Raw genomic sequence first — 18,783 nt, 5'->3', positions numbered from 1 at the left:
AAAATTCATGTTCTTACTCTTAATAGTGAGGTCATTTTCTTGTAATTCAACTAATAAAACATCATTACTGTTGCCACCGTGCTAGAATAACTTGTATCAAACTAACCCTCTGCTAAATAAAACTCATAAAATCTAGACAAAAAGTAAAAACTGAAGGCACTAAAGAGTGACTTATACAAAGAGGAACAGAAGGGGCTACAACTCTTGAAAGAACGGAAGCATACACAACCAGCTCCACAATTATCTTGGCTTTTTCCTTGAGTTTGCTGAGTAACAGGGAAATGGAGCTCAAGTAGAAAGTGCAGTCCAATCGGACTAAAGAAAAAAAGAGTCAGAATTTTGACTATCAAAGAGCTGGAAACTAAAGAATAAATTTCCAGAGAAAAAGGACCACAAGAGGGCAAACATTCAAGAAAACTAGTTGAAATTGCAGGTAGGAGGCTAAAGAGCTCAGCAGAGATTCCAGCTGCTGCTCACTCCTGTGGAGACAAAGACTGGAGTGTAGGCCCCACCAAGTTAGAGGAGCCTTCATAAATAACTCCAGCTCTCTGTTGAGACTACCAAAGGGCCAGCTACTCCTTAAGACTAAGGTCAAAATTGAAATAGATCAGCCCTAAAAAGTCTTATAACCAACCTTTAATAGATTCAAGGTGACCTCTTAATACTTCACATACCAAAGGAAAACTTAATTCTCTTTGGAGCAAAGTAACACAAACTAGAGCTTCCATAATTGTTCAACCACAATGTCTAACACTCTTAAAAATTGCAAGGCTTTCTAAAAAACAAAAATAAATGACCAACACCCACTATGATAGCTGCAATAACATAAAATTTAAAAGTCCAGAAAAATAACAAGTGTTGTCAAGCATGTATAGAAATTGCAACTCTCATATACGCTGGTAGAAATGTAAAAGCGTACAGTCACTGTGGAAAAGAGTTTGACAGTTCCTCAAGAACTTAAAGAGTTACCATATGATCTAGCAACTCCATTCCTGGTACATACTAAAAAGTATTGAAAACACACACTCATGCAAAATTTCTACACAAATGTTCACAGTGGCATTATTCATAACAGTCAAAAACTGGAAAAAACTCAAATGTTCACCTACTGATGAATGGATAACAAAATGTGGCATATGAATACAATGGAATATTATTCAGCCACAAAGAAGAAACACTTACACATGCTACAACATGGATGAACCTTGAAAACACTATGCCAAGTGAAAGAAGATGGACACATAAGGCCACACAAATTTTATGATTCTATTTATAAGAAATGTCTAGACTAGGCAAATTCACAAAGACAAAGTAGATTTGCTGTTGCCAGGGGATGGGCAGAGGGGGAGAATTGAGACTGACTGCCAACAGTTTTCACTTTATTAGGGTAGTGAAAACATTCTGAAATTAGATAGTTATAATGTTTACATAATTGGGAATATACTAAAAACCACTGAATTGTGTACTTTAAAATGGTTAAAATGGTAAATTTTATATAAACTGTATCTCAATTTAAAAAAAGAATGGACACCCAAGAGAAATAACAGAAAATTTAAAAAGACACTTAAGTCATTCAGATTTTGGAGTTCCAGGCCAGATGTGGTGGCTCACGCCTGTAATCCTAGCACTCTGGGAGGCCAAGGTGGGCAGATCACTTGAAGCCAGAAGCTCAAGACCTGCCTGGCCAACATGGTGAAACTGGGTTTCTACTAAAAATACAAAAAAAAAAAAAAAAAATCAGTCAGGCGTAGTGGCACATGCCTGTAGTCCCTGCGACTTGGGAGGCTGATAAATGAGAATCACTTGCACCCTGGAGGTGGAGGTTGCTGTGAGCTGAGATCACATCACCACACTCCAGCCTAGGAGACAGAGCAAAACTTTGTCTCAAAAAAAAAAAAAAAAAAAAAATTATGGAGTTACCAAAGACTTAACATAACTGTGAGTGGTATGTTCAAGAAATAAATAAGGTCAGGCATGGTGGCCCACGCCCGTAATCCCAGCACTTTGGGAGGGTGAGGTGGGCGGATCATGAGGAGGGCAAGGTGGGCGGATCACGAGGTCAGGAGATCGAGACCATCCTGGCTAACATGGTGAAATCCTGTCTCTACTAAAAATACAAGAAATTAGCCAGACGTGGTGGCATGCGCCTGTAGTCCCAGCTACTCAGGAGGCTGAGGCAGGAAAACTGCTAGAACCCGGGAGGTGAATGTTGCAGTGAGCCAAGATTGCACCACAGCACTCCAGCCTGGGCCGCAGAGCGAGACTATGTTTCCATAAATAAACAAGTAAACAAACAAACACAGGACAGATGGAGAATTTCAGCAAAGTCCTGTAATTCTATAAGAAAGTCAAATGACAATTCCAGAACAGGAAAATATAATTACTGAAATTAAGAAATCATTAGGTTAGAAACAGCAAAACAGAGATTTAATGAAGAAATGAATTGAACCTAGATACATCAAAGTATTAAAAACTAAAGTCAGAAAAAATCTTAAAAGCAGTCAGTGAAAATAAGACATATCACCTGGAAGGGAAGAGCAATAAAACTAACAACTCATTTTTCATCAGAAATTACAGAAAATGAAGATAACAAAATGACATCTGTAAAGTGCTAAAACAAAAAAAGAAAACAAGAAAACCAACCAACCAGCCCGGAATTCCACACTAAGAAAAAAATACCTTCTAACATCAAGATGAAATAAAAATAAGTTTAGATGAACAAAAGTTAAGAAAACACTTGTTATAAGAGAACAAAATATATCAAGCTAAAAGAAAATGGCCCCGCATGGAAGTACAGAACTAGAGGAGTTAAGAGGAATGGAAAAGTAAGTATATATGGATAAACATATATTAATATTAACATTTAAAATAACAATAACAGTGACTCTACTGGTTTAAACAAATGTAGAAAAATAAAGTATAGGACAAGACACACAAAAGACTAAGCTAGGCCAGGCGAGGTGGGTCATGCCTGTAAACCCAGCACTTTGGAAGGCGAGGCGGGGAAATCCCCTGAGGCCAGGAAATCGAGACGAACCTGGCCAACATGATGAAACCCAATCTCTAATAAAATTGGAAAAATTAGCAGGCGTGGTGGCGGGCACCTGTAATCCCAGCTAACTCAAGAGGCTGAGGCAGGAGAGTTGCTTGAGCCCAGGAAACAGAGGTCGCAGTGAGCTAAGATCACACCACTGCACTCCAGCCTGGGCAACAGAGCAAGCCTCCATCTAAAAAAAGAAAAAGACAAGTGAGGTAAATGAAATTAAACCACTATAAGCTTCTTGCATTTTTCAACAAGTGTTAAAAATACAAATTTAGACTAGAACCTAATAAACTAATATTTTAATATTTTAATGATGAATATTTTAATCTCTAGGGCAACTACTTAAAAATACACGCACACATGTTAAAGATGTATACTGTAAAATTATGTGTAAAACCAAATAGAAAAAAATAACGCTTGATTAAAGAAAGTCAAGAAAGCAACAAATAGAAAACAAATACCTGCCTTGTCAGACACAAATCCTCGTATATCATGTTCCACATTAAATGTAAATGGACCCATCATTCCAATTAAATATCAAATACATTATATTGGATTTCAAAACACATAACTATATTCTAGGTACAACATAACTACTTTAAATTCAAGGGAACAGATACGTTAAAGGAAAAAAATAGAAAAAGATATCATGCAAATACTAATTAAAAGTATGATGATATTGCTATGTTAACATTGAATAGCTGCCTTAAATTATTAGTGATACAGAGAGATGCTTTATTATGATAAAAGTTCAACAGGAATGTTTAACAATCATAAATATGTATACATCTCACAACACAGGTTCAAAAATTTATAAAGCAAAAGTTGACAGAACTAAAAGGAAAAATAGAATAATCCAAAATAACGACTGGAGATTTTAAGATACTTCTCTCAGTAATTTATAGAAGAAAAAAAATCCAATGAATACAAAAAAAATTGACATTACTAGTAACAAATTTGTTTGATCTAATTTGTATGTATAGAATCCAGTAACTGTTCAATACACATTCTTCTTAAGTACTCAAGGAATGTTGACTGAGCTGAATCATATACTGGGCCATAAAGCAAGTCAATAAATATCAACAGATTGAAATCATATAAAATGTATTCTCTGAGCACAGTGGAATTAAATTAGAAATCAACAGGCCAGTGCGGTGGCTCACACCTGTAATCCTAGCACTTTGGGAGGCCGAGGCGGGCGGATCACGAGGTCAGAAGATTGAGACTATCCTGGTTAACATGGTGAAACCCTGTCTCTACTAAAAATACAAAAAATTAGCCAGGTGTGGTGGCGGGCGCCTGTAGTTCCAGCTACTCAGGAGGCTGAGGCAGGAGAATGGTGTGAACCCGGGGAGGCGGAGCTTGCAGTGAGCCGAGATGGCCCCACTGCACTCCAGCCTGGGCGACAGAGCGAGACTCCGTCTCCAGAAAAAAAAAAAAGACACCAGTAACAAAATTAATCATAAAATAAGAAATCACAATGGATATTTTAAGAGATTTTTAATTGGTCATGAAAATGTAGTATCAAAATTTGTGAGATGCAGTTTAAGCTATGTTTACAGGACCATTTATAGCTTTAAAATGTCTATTTAAAAAAGGAAAGTTGAAAAATAACACTATCATCCTTTATTTTCAGTAGTTTAAGATGGCAAATCAAACCCAAAGTAGTAAAAAGAAGGAAATAATGTAAACAAGAACAAAACTCAATGAAATAAAAAGCATTAGGAGAAAATTAAGCTAAAAGTTGGCTGTTTGAGAATATTAATAATCAATGACCCTTGGCAGAAATAATCAAGAAAACAGACAGAAATTCCAATTTCAGAAAAATTAAAAGGGGGGGCATTAGTACATATGCTATAGATAGTAAAAGGAAAATAAGGGGATATTAATATAGGCAGTAAAAGGAAAATAAGGAGATATTAACAACTTTATGACAATGTATTTAATAACTTAGGTAAAATGGACAACTTCTTTGAAAAACATAACTTATAGAAACTGGCACAGGAAATAGAAAACTGGAACAATCCTCTATCTGTTAAAGAAACTGGATCCATCATTTAAAATCTTCCCTGAAGAAATCTCCTGACTCAGACAGCTTCAATAGGAAATTATTCTAAACCATTAAGAATAAATAATACCTCACACTATTTTCTTCCAGAAAACAAAAAGAATGGGATCAGTTCCCAATTCTTTATGAAGCTGCCAAAACCTGACAAGGACATGAAGAAAATGACAGGCCAAAACATCTCTCATGAATACAGACACAAAAATGTTAGACAAAAATTTTAGCAAATCAAATCCAGACTTATGAAAAAGATAATACATTATAACCAATGAAATGTATTACAGGAACATAAGCTGATTTAACTTTTGAAAATTAATCAATGTAATTCACCAAATCATCAAAGTAAAATCCATAAAACCATCTCAACAGATAAAGAATTTAATGAAATTCAGTATCTACTCACAATAAAATCTTTCAGAAACTAAGAATAAAAGCATTCTTAATCTAATAAAACTAACTTACAAAAATTTGTACAGCCAACGTCATCTTACTAATGAAATATTGGATTCTTTCCCCTTGAATTCAGGCATAAGACAAGAATATACATCACCATTTCTATTGAACAAAATAAATAAACCAACACAAATCCATGGTATAAAGAATAAAAGAAAGGAGAAAACAAAGTAAAAAGAAATAATGATTTATAAAGAAGACTTACAATTGTCATTATTTGCTGATGACATAATTAAGTGCATAGAAAACCCGAGAGAACCTATAATAAACCATTAGAATAAGTGAATATAATAATTAAGGTCAATACATAAATTATATTTCTATATATTTCAAAAAAACAATTAGAAAGTGAAATTTAAAAACCAATAGCATAACTGCATCCAAGAAAACCCAAAACACTAGGAATAAATCTAACAAGAGATGTGCAATACCTCTACACTGAAATATTGTTGAGAGAAAGAGTTCACAAAATGGAAGGATATGCCATCTTTGTTGACTGGAAGATTTATTAATAATACTGTAGAGGATAATCAGTTTCCCTGATGCTGACCTCAAAATTCCATGCAATCCCAATAAAAATTCCACAAACTTTTTGCAGACTCACAAGCCGATTCTAAATTTTGCATGAAAATGCAAAGGACCCAGAATGGCCAAGAAAATCTTGAGGAAGAACACTAGAATATACATACATTTATCGTAAGCTACAATAAATAAGACATAATTAGTACAACGACAAACAGACCAACAGAACAGAGAATTAAGAAGCAACCCACATATATAGTCACAACAAAACAACTTACATCTAATGGTTAAAGAATGATCTTTCCAATAAATGGTACTGGATCAACTATCACATGGACAAAAATGAACCTTGAGTCCTATCTCAGATTATATACAAATTTAATTTGCAATGGGTCATGAATAAACAAACTTATACAACAAAATATACATGTATCTTCATATCATCATGACTATGACATAGGAAAATATTTCTCAAACAGGATACAAAATTATCTCTTCAAAATATTGATAAATTGGACTTCATTTAAATTAGAAACTATTCATCAGACACCACTGAGAATAAAAAGACACAATTTTCAAACTGGGAGATACCTGCAATATATATAGCCAACAAAAGACTTGTTCCAGAATATATAAAGAATGCCTACAAATCCATATATATGTGTATATACGTGACTATTTTAAAATTTTAAGCCCATTTTTAAATTGAGTTCAGTCTACATACACAGAACTCAATTTAAAAATGGGCAGAAAAAGGATATTTGGAAAACCTTTTGGGGATAAACACTGTTACCTTGATTATAGTGGTGATTACATGGATTTGTCAAAAACTCATCTAACTATATACTTAAAATGAATGGATTCTATTGTATGTGAATTATACCTCATATCACTTTTTCCCTGAGCACCAGAATTATAAAGTCCCCACTGTCTGCTCCAACATTTTCAGATATTCTTCCTTCATAATACTTACTACAGCTATAATTTCAAATGTGTAATGATTTAAGGTCTGTCTTCCCCGTTACAGGTTTAAGTTCTGTAAGGACTGCGCCCATGATTATATTTGCTTATTACTGGAGCCCCCAATCATCTAGTAGCAAATAGAGGAACTCAGTAAGTATTTGTTGAATGAAAAGAGATTGTGCAATAAGAACACCTCAAGATTTAAATTAGGAGGCAGTATCATTCTGCCAACTTTCATGTGTTTTAATTATCAAAATTGCCTACTCCACCTTCACATCTCCACTTGGAATTCTATCAGACACGAAATCTCTGATACTTCCCCTCACCCTCAAGTCGCCTTATCCATATTCTCAGTGATGGTAATTCCATCTTTCCAGTTGCCCTTCTGAAAACCATGGAGTCATCCCTAACGTATAAGGGACATTCTTTCGGTTCCCTAGTATTTTTGCAAGCTACTTTCGCTGATTTTAATATAGTTCTGGAAATCTGCGTGCGCACACACACACACACACACACACACACTTCTGTTCTTCACAGTAAGATATATCTAATCTCTTTACCTATCTGGACTCAATTAGTCTTCTGAATTTTATATATACTGTCCAGCAAACAGTGAACGTCATTTTTTTTCCCTAAGATACTTGAAAAAGAAGGTAGGCAATGATGTTGGTAAAACGCTCCCTATAATATCAATTCAGAAAAATGTGCCCCCATAGACAAATTTTCTATGAAATACAGGAATACTGCCTTTGTGGAACTTTTCACAATCCTTAATGGCAGAAGTAATCACATCTTCTGCTGTTTCAAATGTACTCTGAACACAAAGTATTTCTAAAATAGCACGTTATACTGTAGAATAACTATTGAGTTGTCTTTCAATTATATAATTTTTTGGTATATAAAAAGTTTTGTTATACATTCTTAAAGGAATCAATTATCTTTCTCTATAGTTTTCTCTTTTGCTTTTATTCTCAACACAGCCTTCCTCACTTCAATATCAGAGAGATACAGATGTCTTAATTTGCACTAAAACTCACAAAAATAAACACTTCTGAGACATTTCACTCATAGTCTTGCTTCCTGTTTTTAATATCAAAATGTTTTAACTAGACACCTTTAATTGTGCAGCACCATGCTAGGTACCACTGAAAGAAAAACACTTGGACACCAAGCTATGGCAGGTGGAGGAAAGGGGAGAACTCTGAGATGACCACCAAGCTTCTGACTAAGAGAACTATGTGTTTATAATACTACTTGAGACAGAAAATATTAAAATACTGGCTGTGAACTTTTTCCCCCTTTTTATAGCAGGGAAAAACAGAGGGGGAACTGAGGAGAAATGAGTTTTGTCAATATTGTTTTGAGAGGCCTGTGGAATGTCCAAATGGATATGTATATTGGAAGCTGGATTCATGGCTCATACTCATAAAAAAGATCTATATTTGGTAACCATCAATGTTTAGATGGAACACCTGAAGTCAAGAATATAGGAAACCATGAGTATGGATAAAATCTCCCAGGAAGAGTGCATATAATGAGAAAATGTTCAATAATGGAATAGCAACATTTAATGCACATGGTAAAAATGATGAGCTGAGCAGCCAGAAAGAGAAAAAGATAACTATCATGGACACTAAAGAATAAGTTTCAAAGGAGAAAATAGTCAGTATTATCATGCTTACCAAAAAGACCAGTGGTCCCCAACCTTTTTGGCACCAGGGACTGATTTTGTAGAAGGCAATTTTTCCACTGATGGTGGCCGGGTGGTGGGAGGGGCGGCGAGGGATGATTTCAGGATAAAACTGCTCCACCTCAGATCATCAGGCATTAGATTATCATAAGGAGCACGTAACTTAGATCCCTTGCATGCACAGTTCACAACAGGGTTCACCTTCCTGAGAATCTAATGCTGCCACTGATCTAACAGGAGGCAGAGCTCAGACGGTAATGCTCTCTCACCTACCGCTAACCTCCTGCTTTGCGGCCCAGTTCCTAATAGGCCACAGACTCATATGAGGCCATGGCCTAGGGTTTGGGGACCCCTGAAATAAGACAACATTACCCTGTTTATCGAACACTTAAAACATTATTAAAATATCAAAATTTAAGAAAAGTTATTTCCATAACTTTAAATGAGAATATAGATGCTTTTTTCTTTACTGTAATTAAAAAAACAAGGTACAGAACAGTGTACATGGCAAGGTTCTACTTGTGTAGAAAAGAGCAAGGTATGTATTTATATTGGCTTTTACTGCATAAAAAGCAGGTGGAAGACAGAGGTTGACAGTAGGTTTTTGCATGGCTTTTTGTAGTCCTTGGTGTTCTAACCATAGCAAAGTTACCTATGGTAAAAATTTAGTAAATGTTACAAATGTAATATAACCTGCTAATCTTCAAAATGTTCCACAGCTCTAAGCATGTGTTCCTTCACCTTACTTGAATCACACCTGTAAAAAGGAAACTCTATAAGACCAAATTTTAGTCAGAGAAGTACCTTAACAGATGCTCTGCCAGGACAGCTGCTGAACCTGAAGACTAATATTATCACTTTTACTAAAGCGTGTGGAAGAAACAGCTAATCACACGCTACCCAAGGGCTCTGCTCAGAACGTCAAATATGATGTTACCAAAAAAAATGCAACTTAATTTCAAACAATATATAAAATATAAGACTACATAACTTCAACCAACTTTTATTAACAGGTCAGACTTTTATTCTTTGTACAGATATCTTTGTAAAAATACTTACAAAAATTTTAAGTATATATTTAAATAAATTTAAAATTCAAGAAGTGTATTTGGCTAAACTGGGGATATTTCAAACTCAGTACTCATAATGAATTAAGTAAAAACAAGATATGGAATTCCAATCAGCTTTCAGCCTTCTTTTAAAATCAAGACATGCTTTTATGTACTCAACTTAGTGGATGGCATCACCATCAGTCAAGTCTCCAAACACTCTCTTCTACTCTTTATATCTACTCAGTAACTGAATCCTGTTAGTTCTACTTTAAATACTCCAGAACCTAATGCCCCTTTCCATCGATATCCTCCAATGTGTACCTATATCTTTATTATCATCATCATCACCAATATTCACTGAGTACCTTTACATGCTGGACACCATGAACTGTTTTACTGCATTCTAATAAAATATATAATAGGTATTATCTTTCTTATATTGTAAAAATGATTCATGTTAAACAATATCAAGTGAAGCTGACACCACAGAAACAGGAATTACATTTTTCTGAAATCCTCAAAATGTCACTGGATACTCCCTTTGAAAGGCAGAGAAATTTAAGGTTCTTTATACCTAACTGTACATTAGAATTACCTAAGAAGCTTTTGAAATACTGTGACAGGTCTGCCACAAAGACCTACCAAAGGAAAAAAAAAAAAAAGAAAGAAATACTGTGACAGGGCCCTCAGCCCAGATCGATTAAGTTACTGGAAGTTTTTAAAAGTTTTCCACATAATTCTAATGTGTAGCCAAGGCTGAGAAACACTAGACTATATGATTATCTAGGTTCTTTCTAGCTTAAAAATGTTTGATTATACAGAAATACTTTCAGACTGTGTGCCTTAAAATGAACTACCACAATAGAAAGAACTATTTTCTCCCCAAGTTTTTCTCAAAGAAAAACTAATGAATAAAAACTTTTCTTGATTGAAATTGTTCTCTCATAATTCTTTGCTAAACAAATGGTGCCTACCACTTTGTATATGCTAATATTAGATAATAAAAAATAAATTAACAATAACTAACATGAAATCAAAACTTAGAAATGCCATCTCTTCAAAGTATGTTTGAGAAGGAAAAATCTGCATACACAAAAAAATAGCCACACTTTCTATTGGTAAAACTGTTCCTAGGTGGGGGCAGGGATGAGGACTGAAAAATGACCTATTGAGTACAGTGTTCCTTGCTGGGGGTAATGGGTGCACTAAAAGCTCAGACTTCACCACTACACAAGAAATTCACGTAACAAAACTGCACCTGTACCCACAAACCTATAAAAGTAAATTTAAAATGGTTCCTAATTATGAAAAGAATTATGTCAATAGTTTGTTGTTTCAGAAATTAAACACCAACTCTGAGAACCAACATTTAAATGATGCCTGCAAGGTTTGCCAAGAATAGAGTAATAGAGGCCCTATCTATCTACACTAAATGGAGCCAAAGCAGTGCCCATTTTGAATTGTCAGCTTTTTATAAATTCTATGTCTATTTCTCTGCCATCTTGGCTGTTAAGTAACACTGCATGTATATATGTCTGTTTATAGAACAACTTCTCCCATTTTTGCTATTTGCTGCCTCCTGGCTTAAAATTAAGAAAATAAGTCGGTTAAAATGTGTGTAAGGTGAAGAGTAAGTTTGTTATAAAGTTATAATGCTTTGTCATCAAGAAAAAAGACACAAGGCTGAAACTAAGAAGCGAAATGCCTAAGTGTTAGTGCACTGGCATTAGAAGTTATTTTCCTCCTTTTATTCTCAGTGTTTAGATTCTTGACTTTTAGATTCTAGCTAGTGCTCGATCTTGGCCAGTTCCAGACACATGAAATAGAACTATAAATAAATAATTCTTCTCTTTAGAGGACATGAGAAAAAACTGAAAGATAAACTTACATATAATTATGAACACATTTCTAATTACCACCCTATTCAACTGAAATGAAGTGAAAAACCTCATTCTAGAAAACTTAAGTAAAATCATCCTAAAACATAACAGTTCTTTTTCAGACTCAAATATCTCAAACTATAGTTAGTAACACCCCATCGGCAAAGAGCAAAAAATATTTTTAAAACGCCAGAGCAGATCTAAAAAAGAACTTATAGAAATTCTAGAAATAGAAAAATATATATGAGGAACTCAAGGGATAGGTATAACAGATTAGGCCCAGTGAAAAATGAACTGGAAAACTGGTCAGAAAAAAATATACCTAGAATGATAAATGGTTGGAAAAGTCTAGAGGGATTAAGAAACATAAGGATACAGTTACAAGGTCTAGTCTAAGTTTAACTGGAGTCTTATGGAAGAATTATTTGCTTGAAGAGATAATGACTGAAAACTTCCAAAACCGATGAAAGACATGAACCTACAGATTTCAGAAATCTCAACAGACACCAAGCAGGATAATTAAAAAGAAATCTTCCAATATCTAACTACAGTGTGAGAAAAAGAAAATTTAATTAAAAAAAAGAAACCCACAGCTAAACATAACTAAAACTGCTAAAAATCGTAGACAAAGCAAAACTCTTAAATGCAGTCAAATAAATAATTACCTTCAAAATATCAACAATTACATTGATAGCTGAATTTTCAATAGATACAAGACAGAAAACAGTGCAAGGATAAATGTAATGTGCTAATAGTAAACAACAACTAACCTAGTATCTGTCCTTGGAAAATATCTTCTAAGAATCATAGTGAGCCAGGTGTGGTGGCTCATGCCTATAATCCCAGAACTTTGGGAGGCCAAGGCAGGAGAATCACTCGAGGCCAGGAGTTTAAGACTAGCCCGGGCAATATAATAAGATCCCATTTCTCCAAAAAATACAAAAATTAGTCATACATGACGGTATATGTCTGTGGTCCTAGCTTCTCAGGAGGCTATGGCAGGAAGACTTCTTGAGCCCAGAAGTTCGAAGCTGCAGTGAGCTATGACCATGCCACTACACTCCAGCCTGGGTGACAGAGCGAAACACTGTCTCCAGAGGAAAAAAAAAAAAGACTGATGATGAAATAAAGGCATTTTCAGACCCAAACCAAACCACAACAAAAATACTGAAGGTATGTCTCACCAGCAAAGCAGTGCTAAAGGAAATACTAAAGTATGTTCTTTAGGAGGTGGAAAAAAAAGTGATTTAAGCTAGAAGGTCATAAATGAAGAGAGGAACAGAAAGCATAACTATGTGAATGAATCTAATGAATACTGATTTCAAAAAAAAAACAGTAATAACAACCACTTGTGGGTAAACATACAGACACTTAAAATACATAACAACAATGAAAAGGTCATTGAGGGAAGGAACAGAAATGAAGTATCTGATGGTCCTTTGACTGGGATGTATGTTATAATCTATACAGTAACCAATAAAAGAATACCAAATATGTAAGATTTCCCAACTATAAAGAAAAAAAAGGAATAATAAAAAAAAAATTAATTATTGGCCGGGCACAGTGTCTCACACCTGCAATCCCAGCACTTTGATAGCTAGACTGAGTTTAAAAAAAAAAATCTACATCCTACTCATAATATTGTATCTCTAACACAAGAAAACAGAAAGGAGAATACCATGGAAACACCAAAGAAAGCTTATTTAGCTATACTAGTATCAGACAAAGTAGACTTTAAAAGCATTACTAGAGATAACAAGGGATAATTCATAATGATGTTACAGGTGGGGCGCAGCACTTTGGGAGGCCGAGGCAGGCGGATTATGAGGTCAGGAGACTAAGACCATCCTGGCTAACATGGTGAAACCCCTTCTCTACTAAAAATACAAAAAATTAGCCAGGTGTGGTGGCGGGTGACTGTAGTCCCAGCTACTCAAGAGGCTGAGGCAGGAGAATGGCGTGAACCCAAGAGGCGGAGCTTGCAGTGAGCAGAGATCATGCCACTGCACTCCAGCCTGGGCAACAGAGCGAGACTCCGTCTCAAAAAAAAAAAAAAAAAAAGAGCTACAAGGAAAATCAGTTAATCCACAATTTGACTTGTATATTTTAAACATACATCTCTCAGTACTTGATGAACAAACAAACAAAACATTGGAAAGGCAAAAAAAAAAAAAAAAAAAATTTCATTAAGGCTAGAGGATTCAAACAAGATTAACACACTTGACCTAACCTAATAAACATATATAGAACTCTGCACTCGGTGGCTAGACAATACATATTCTTTTTAAACACACATGAAACATTTGTAAAAACTGACCATATGCTGGACCTTAAAACAAAGCTCAACAAATTCCAAAGAACTCAAACTGTAAAATGTTATTTAACCACAATGCAATAAAGCCAGAAATGAAGAAAATAAAATACCCATGTTTGGAAATTAAGAAATATATTTTTATCAACCAATGCATTAAAAAATAATTATGAAAATTAGAAAATATTAAATAAATGTAAATATACTACCTATCAGAACTATGATTAGAGGAAAACTTATGCCCATTTTAAATGCATTAGAAAGCTGAAAATTGATGAAAGAGGCATTCATCTAAAACTCAGAAAAACAGCAAAATATACCAAAAGAAAGTAAAAGGAAGAAAATCATAAAAGACCAGAAATTAATCATAAACAAAAACATACATAAGGTGACCAAAGGCAAAACTATTTCCATAATAATAAGATGAGGTTTGCCTTTTATGCTAAGTTCACATTTATAATGATGGTACAAAAGCAATAGTGGATATAATTGCTGGAATCTCATTATAAATCAAGGCAACGACATCAAACTATTATTAGTCAGTGTATTACTGACTGCCCCACACTTGCAGTTGAAGAAAGAAAAAGATAGTTTCAATTAAAAATGTACTTGATGAAGCAGTAAAAATTATTTAGTAAATTCTCCATGTCTTGTAAATAAATATTCAGTGACAAAATGGGAAAATAATAAACATTATCTGTCACAAAGTAAAATAATCAAGAAAAAGCAGTTTGTGATTGAGTTGCCAGCTGAACTAGGCACCGTTTTCACAGAACACCATTTTTACTTGAAAGAACAATTGTTAACTATATTTATCCAGGTGTGGGTATTTGGCAGACATCTTCTCAAAAACAAACAGTGAGCGAGAAAATCAACTGATAACATCTGTTGCCAAGATCAAATTTGAATTTTCAAGCAAGAATTTGGAACATGCAAACTTATCTATCACCTTGAGCTTGACAGTATCCCCATACTTAGGCACTTTTCTGATGAGATTAGAAGTGATTTTAACCAATGTAGTCTTTGGTATCACACAAAAAAATATGTTAATGTTTGGAAGAACTGTTTAACTCAGTAAACTTATACTTTCCAAATCACCAAAGCATGATGTTATAAAATTATACATGAGCAAAAATCTGTTCAAAGTGTAATAAAGACCAATGGGCTTAAATGTACCAGAATAAGAAAAATATAATGATACAATTTAAGATTCCATACCGCAACTAACCTTAAAAAAAAAATTTTAAAAAGTATTGAGATCTGCTGTAATATCAAACAAGGTTATGCACAAAAATCTGAAAAGGCTATTAAAATATTCTTCCCCTTTCTAACTACATGTCTGTATGAGACTGCATTTTCTTCTTCTACTACAACCAAAACAAGATACTACAATAGACTGAATGCAGAGGTAGATGTGAAAATATAGTGTCTTCTATTAAGCCAGACATTTAACAGAAACTTGTAAAAATGTAACATGATACCATTCATCTCACAAAGATAGTTATTTTTCCTTTAAAGAATGTTATTTATATTGACATGCAATAAGTTTATTATTTTTAACAAACTAATTTAAATTTGTTTTAATTTCACAACTGAGAAAAATTTATAATTTATATTAACAATATAACTCACATCAAGCTCTTTTAAGTCCTCAATAATTTTTAAGAATGTAACAGGGTTCTGAGACCAAAAGGTTTGAAAAATGCTGCAACAGAGCACAATCAAAACCAAAAGTTGATTCTTTGAAAAGACTTAAAAAACCCATAATAAACACCTGGCAAGAGTGATCAAAAAATATTTTAAAGAAGTCACAAACAATGACATTAAAAAGAAAATTATCACTACAGATAGTGCTGACATTATGAAAATAGGATTGTTTCAAGAGCTTTTACTTTATTTTCATGCTAATTAATGTTCAAATTTATTAAAATGCTAAAAACCACAACTTACCAAAATAGGAAATTTATAAAATATAGAAATTGTCATATAACAAATAAATAAGTAAATAAAAACTTCCTTGCAAAGAAAATTTCACATTCAGATGGCTTTTCTAAAGAATTATACCAATCATTTAACAAAGAAATAAATATTATGTAAATTCTTCTGGATAAGAAAAAGTAGAAAATTCTCCAGCTCCTTTTATAAAGCTAGCATAGCCTCAAAATAAAAACCAGATGAAGGCATTATAAGAAAGGAAAATTACAGGTCAATTACACCCATGAACAAAGATGCAAAAATCCTAACCAAAATTTTAACAAACTGAATATAGCAATTTCTTTAAAAACACCATGACCAAGTGGGTCATCAACAAGTAGGCTAATTACAAGAATGCAAGATTGACTGAGCATTAAAAGTATATCAGTATATTTTACCACATTAACAGATTAAAGAAGAAGAATCTTATGATCATCTCATTTGATGCAATAAAAGTACTTGATAAAATTTAACGTCCATTTAAAATATAAATTTTTACTTTGCACACCAGAAACAGAAAGGAGCTTCCTTAATCTGACGAAAGTTATCTACAAAACACTACAGCAAACATCATACTTAATGGTCAAACAGTGAAAGCTTTCCCTTTGAGATCAGGAACAAGACAAGGATGTCCTCTATCACCACTTCTATTCAGGAATGTACTGGAGGTCCTAGCCAGAGAAGTAAGGCAAGAAAAAGAAATAAAAGATGTAAGGATTGACAAGAAAGAAACAAAACTGATTATTCACAAATGATATGATCGTGAATACAGAAAACTGAAAGCATCTACAGAAAAACATAGAAGAGCTGAACAAGAATGTGAGATTCAAATCAATTGCATTTCCATGTGAACAGCAAATGCAGTTAGAAAATAAAACTCAAAAAACAAACACTCGATTTAAAGTGGCCTCAAAAAATATAAAGTATTAAATATCTAGCAGTAAGCCCAATGAGAGAGGTGCAAATCATCTATAGGGAAAAATCATAAAACTTCATTGACAGACATTAAAGGACTAAATAAATGAAAATATATGCAGTGCTCATGATTTGGAAGACTCAATTTTGTAAAGATACCAAGTCTTCCCAAACTGATTTACAGTTAAGGTAATCTGAATGAAAATCCCTACAGGATTACGTGTATGTGTATATAATTTGACATACTGATGCTTAAGTGTATACGGAAATGCAAAGAACCAACAGCCAAGATATTCTTGAAAAAAAAAAAAAAGGAGTAAGAACTTCTTGAATATATATTAAGTACGACGAGAGTGGAATTCATACAAACAGACCAAGGAAACGATATAAACAGATCAGACACAGACCCACATATATATGGACATCTGATACAACATATATTGCATGACAAAAAAATATACTGTGTTTCGTTTTTCCAAGAAATAATGATGGGACAAAAAACTACCCACATTGAAACAAATGAAACTGAACCTATTCCTCACATCATTCACGAAAATAAATTCTACCTAGCTGGTAACCAAGTTCATGACAATTGCCACATGAAGAACTATTTCAAGTTCAAAACAAAATGTACTGATTAAAATATCCCCCAGTGGGATGTATCTTAGGGACAGGCATTTTATTGTTAGTGGTAATTTTGGTATCATTACATTGTTCGATGTTTTATACAAAGTAGTATAAAGCAAATCACAAAAACAAAGAAGCTATGAAATACTTGAGTTATGTCAGAGGGACACAGGAGCCAAATGAAGAGGCTTCCATTGATCAGAGAAACAAAATTTCAACATAACAAAGAATGACTGCAAGGGATTTAAACATTAAAAATCCAAAAATGTATTAAGTTCAGATAATAAAAACAAAAATATTAAAATGGTAACCTACACAGGTTGCTAGAGACTCACTCATTGTGAAATTGATAAAGGGAAAGAATCTAGTGTTTATCATGTGTGACTTTTCCATGGGGACTCTCTAGTTTCAGGATAACCAAATATTTAATGAAAGGAAGTTTCTCTCTTTAAAATAATTACAGCTAATAAATGCAGGAGGGATTATAAAATTAGAAATTCACCATTCTGTGATCCCAAAGTGAAATACAGGTTCTGGTCCATGAGCACCAATGACTATTAAAACTATTAAGTGATAGGTAGACAGGGAACTTCATAATGGATATCAGGCTGGTATCAAGTATACCCACTAATCAATCGTAACATTACTAAAAATGGAACGACCCAATATGTTCTTCCTGATCTGATATTATGGGAAATACAAAGCACCACCAACAAAATACTCTTACCAAAAATCTAAACCTCACTAAATAAGTCTCTCTAATTACTAGTTTACATGAAATAAGAGAAACAAAGGAACACGTTAAAAGACCATGAGAATACAATTAGCCAAATCCAGAATGTTAAAAATTCTACACAACCTATGACCCAGTTCCTTTAACAAATAAATGAAGATTTAAAAAGATAAAATGATACAGATTAAAAGAGACTAAGACACATATCAACCAATGTACTATGTGTACCTTGTTTGAATTCTGAGGCAAACAACTATTTAAAAATTTAGAGTTTTTTAAATCACTTCTCGGCCTTTTGGCTAAGATCAAGTGTAAAACATTTAGGTTTGTTTTAGGTAACAGATAAAAATTGAAAGCAGATTGAACATTATAAGACAGAAAGAAATTATGGTTAACTTAGTTGGGTAAGAGAATAGTCCTGTCTGCTAGAGACGCATATGGAAATACAGTATTTACTGGTCAAACTGTAAGATGTCTGGGACTTGCTGTGAAATACTTCAGATTTACTAACAAATTACTTGTGCATTTAAAAATTAAAATAAATAGGTAGGTAGG

General features: G+C 33.7%; 1 protein-coding gene across 5 annotated transcripts in view; it reads right to left on the bottom strand.

Annotated features, from left to right (window-relative positions):
- Positions 1-18,783, bottom strand: part of SS18 (SS18 subunit of BAF chromatin remodeling complex) — a 108,898-nt gene that overhangs the window by 39,568 nt on the left and 50,547 nt on the right. The window lies entirely within an intron of this gene.

This window comes from Macaca thibetana, chromosome 18 (genome assembly GCF_024542745.1).
Source record: "Macaca thibetana thibetana isolate TM-01 chromosome 18, ASM2454274v1, whole genome shotgun sequence".
In the NCBI taxonomy this organism is placed as follows: Eukaryota; Metazoa; Chordata; class Mammalia; order Primates; family Cercopithecidae; genus Macaca; species Macaca thibetana.
Note: the sequence above shows the minus strand (reverse complement) of the source record. Positions and strands in the feature narration are given on the sequence as shown.